Source organism: Anastrepha ludens, unplaced genomic scaffold (assembly GCF_028408465.1).
Source record: "Anastrepha ludens isolate Willacy unplaced genomic scaffold, idAnaLude1.1 ptg000075l, whole genome shotgun sequence".
NCBI lineage: Eukaryota > Metazoa > Arthropoda > Insecta > Diptera > Tephritidae > Anastrepha > Anastrepha ludens.
The window spans coordinates 137501-142007 of NW_026530041.1; positions in this window are offsets into that span (position 1 = coordinate 137501).

Below are 4507 nucleotides of genomic sequence, written 5' to 3' on the forward strand. Positions count from 1 at the left end.
ATCCGTACTCACTGTACGGCATACAGGCAAGCAGGCAAGCAACATAATGCGCTGGCACGCCATCAGATGACGTTTGCCAACCGACTTTAAAGCCCATTCGTACCATATAGCGGCACCATAAGTGGCACAGGCCACAAATAGGCCCCGATATACGGTACGAACCGCGCGCCGGCTAAGACCCCAGTCAAATCTGACAACGCGACGCACTTGCCCAACAATTGCCTGCAGCCGCTCCCTCAACAACACTAAGTGTGGAGTAAAACACATCCTTTCACTCATAGTTACCCCCAGGTATTTGACTTGCGTCGCATACCTAATCCCTACCCCATTCAAACGGACAATCGGTGGACGACTCGGGGACAATCTGCCCTTAAGCAGCATTGTCACCGTTTTGTCCATCGATATATCCACTCCCACATCTACCCCCCAATTGTGGGTCAATGTAAGGAGCTGCCCCCCCACTCGCTCCAGTTCCTCACGCGAACGACCCTCAACCAAAATGAGAAGGTCGTCCGCATACGCACAGTGTTTACAAAGTGGCTCTAACTGCCGAAGCAGGGAGTCCATCATGAGGTTCCAAATGAAGGGACCACAGATGGATCCCTGCGGACAGCCTCGAGCCACCCCAATCTCCACACTCCCGCCCACTCCTACAATAGATGCTTTTCTGTCCGAAAAATAACTCCGCCATAGAGCAATTTCCGGACAGCCAAGCTCCTCTAGCCGTTGTAACACCCGGTCCCAGCGCAAGTAGTCAAAGGCCCCCTTGAAGTCAATAAACATGCCAAGGACATATTTATTGACGTTTTCCCTAACTACACTCTGAACATACATCCACGCATCTTCTATACTACGTCCTTTCCTGAAACCATACTGCCTATCCGACCTAACACCCCGAGTTAGCTCCTGAAGCCGCTCAACCATAACCCTTTCCAGCACTTTTCCAAGTACTGGAAGGAGGCTGATACCACGATAAGATCGAGGATCGCTCCTGATCTTATCGGGCGACTTCAAGAGTACGACGACCCTAGCAACTTTCCACTCGCGTGGAAAATATCCCTCCCATATGCATTTATCATAAATGGCCTCCAAATATTCCGGAATGAACTTCCACAAGCATTTGCACATCTCTCCGTTCAAACCATCGAAACCTGGAGACCTTTTAGACCTGACCAGGCCAAACGCATAGTCCAACTCCCCAACGTCTAGTGGAGGGACAGGCACCTCTTGTGCAGGAGGAACTTGAACCTCAGCCCTGGGAAAGAACTCGCCTAACAAAACATTGGCGCACTCTCTCCACGTCGATAATACAGTATCACCTACGCGAAGAGAGCTAGCCATCTCATTTCGACGACCCCGACAGATCCTAAAGACCTGTCCCCAAGGGTCGTCCCTATTTTCCCCCACAAATCTCCTCCACTCTTCCTCCTTAACTCTCACAAGCATCTTCTTATATTCTTTCATCCCTACACTAAACTGATACTTGAGCTGAGACAGATTCTCCGAATTGGTCCGCCTGCCGCGTTGAAACAACCGCCTCAAGCGCCGGACAGACCTCCTCTTTGAGTTCAACTCGCTAGTCCACCATTTCACACCTTTCATTCTCACAGCCCTAGCTTTCCTAAACACTGAGTCATTCACTCCCCAGACACATTCAGATAGACGAGCAATTTGCTCGTCAACCCCCAATTCCTCAAACTCACTAAGCGGTATATCCAATACCGCTTCCCTAACAGTATGTCCATATCGGTTCCAGTCAGTACACGAGGTACGCCATCGCCTCAATGGACTCCCCCCTTCTAGCTGCGGGGTACGGGGAGTAACCATAATTTGTATTAAATTATGGTCACTAATTCCCCAACCCCCCCTAACACTCCATTTACACTCGAACCTACTCGCTGCTGCGTCATTCATGAGCGTCACGTCAATGTCACTCACACCTCTAGGCCCCTCAAACGTATACCATACGCTTGGTTCGTTTGCTACGAGGAGGTTATTCGCCACAAGCCATTCGCTCATAACCTCACCCCGATCGTGGCTCCGATATCCAGCACTATGCCTGGATACCTTGCTGAACCACATCGGGGAGGTAGCATTCGCATCAAGACACACGATGGCAGGAATGCTACTCTCATGTAGTAGCACCGCATCAATGTATCTTAAGTAGGGCTCTAGAGGCTCGTCAAACTTGCAGTACAAGCTGACGACATTCATTCTGCCGAATTCCCCCTCGACACACACACATACTCCCCACTGTGATGAGTCAACTACTACACAAGAGTAGCTTGGCTCACACACAGCTACTGCGGCATTGACTCCAAGGTCCGTAAAGACCCTGAAGCCCCCAGGAAGACCTCTCACCACCCCATTGGTGGAGTATGGTTCCTGGAGCAAAGCAATGCCGCAGCCCCCCTCCGACATACACGCCCCCAATTCACACATCACGGCATAAGACCCCTGACAGTTCAGTTGATATAGTTCAACCATCAATGTCTAGCGAGCGCACGGGCAACAATGGCACAGTACACCGGGCAGACAGTGGACATCATCAGATGTCCGGCTGGCTTGCCCTTAAATGCACAGTTGCGACAATGCGGGGCATTGCCACAACCTGCACTCCTGTGTCCTTCTTGCCCGCACCTTCGGCAGACATCCTTCTTGGCTCTGCACTCTGCCACCCTGTGATCAAAGCCCATGCATCGGAAGCAGCCGGGCGTCAGTTGGTCCGGCCGTACCCGGAAGGAAAACCACTTTATGTAGCAACGACCCGCTTCCAAGAGGGCGGACATTAACATGTCCGTACCCTCAAGGACCACGTTCGTCACCCCATCAGGGCTGACCTTCCAAGGACGGCTGACCATCCTCACGTCCTTCTCAAGGCACCCAGGGCTGAACTCCTTGAGGTTCAAACGGAACAACTCTCCCATGAACTCGTCAGGGGAGATCTCCGTGTGGACCCCCTGGACCACAACCCTAGGCCCCAGCTTCCGACGTACGCTCACATCGAGCCCCACCTCGGAAAACTTGGCATTTTTTGCCAAGTTATCCCTCTCGGCAACTGATGGGGTGCGAATAATCGCACCTCCATCCTTCAACGGGCGCACCTCGTGCACCCTAACCCCCATGGAAGGCCCTACCTCCTTTACCACTTTCTTAATGACCTCCTTGGATGTAGTGGGGGTTTTACCCCTCACTACGACCGACCAGGTCTCAACTGGCTTGGGCACCGGCAACGCAGGCAACACAGGCGCAGGCGCCTGAGGTGCCGGCATCAGCGCTGCACCAGCCAGCGCAGCTCCAGCCGTCCTCCGAGGTGCTTCCTCCCTATTTACCTTTGTGGCTTCCAACCGCCCACGAAGATGGGCGATCTCCGCCACCATGTCAACAAAAAGCTCCTCAAACTCCAAGGAGTATCCAAGGAGGTCCTTTACCACACTTTTCGGGACGCCGTCCATGTCTATGACGGCTCCACTAAAGGCCGTCACAATGGACTTGAAGCGCCCCATAAACTGCCCCCCAACTTTCTTTTGTTCGGCACCCCCACCGAACGTTCCCAAATTCTCCAGGGGAGCACCCAAATTCCTGCGGAATTTCTCGAAATACTCCCCTGCGGGACCTAATTTTTCCCCTGCCTTCCGCCCCTTTTTCCCACTCCCAATTTTACCACTTTCGGAAGCGCCCTCGCTTCCACTCGCCCCCGACTTACTCGAAGGTACCTTTTCAGATACCTTCACAACCGACTTACCCGTTTTCTCCACCGGGACCGCTGCACCACCAGCGGTTTTCTTCTTGATGCGAGGAGGAGACCGCAGAATCACCTCCTCCTCTCCGGACGTCGATTCGTCCATTGCCGACGATGGCACCACCGAACCGCTTGGAAGAGGGGTGTTCGCCCTCTTCCGAATACCGTCTAGTTTGGGCATAGCCCAACGACCCTCACACCTAGGTTGCCGAATTCGCCGAATAAAGGCCTCCCGAGCAACAACAAAATAGGGTCCCTTTTGGGCGACGGCAAATACTGTACGGCAGGAATGAACCCCGCACAGGCACGCACACAGCGGCTGCACCTATCGGCGAGCCAAAGCAAAGCGCGAGGGCGTAGCCCACAGCGCCAACCAAAGGTCTGGCAAAGGCCACCACCAATGCCTTGCCGGACGGAACACTGTTCCCCGAACAAGGACGGGTCGACCAAGGTGGAGCTAACGCCGAGCTCGACCGCAGGCAAAAACACAACACGCTTTGGTCGTAGCACCTGCACAAGGTATTCAACCTTGGCACAGTACTGTACCCACGCACAAAAGGGGACGCCCTTTTTACTGTTGCCAAATATGGCAATATAGCGGCACGACTACCTAGTGTACACGCACTCAAGGAACCCACGCCGAAAAATAACAGCGCGACACTAAACCGACGCCGAGAACTAACGGCACGCGCCAAAAACCACGCCGAAAAATAACGGCACGCCCACAAAAGTTGTAAACAACTTTAGCGGAAAATTACCGACGCT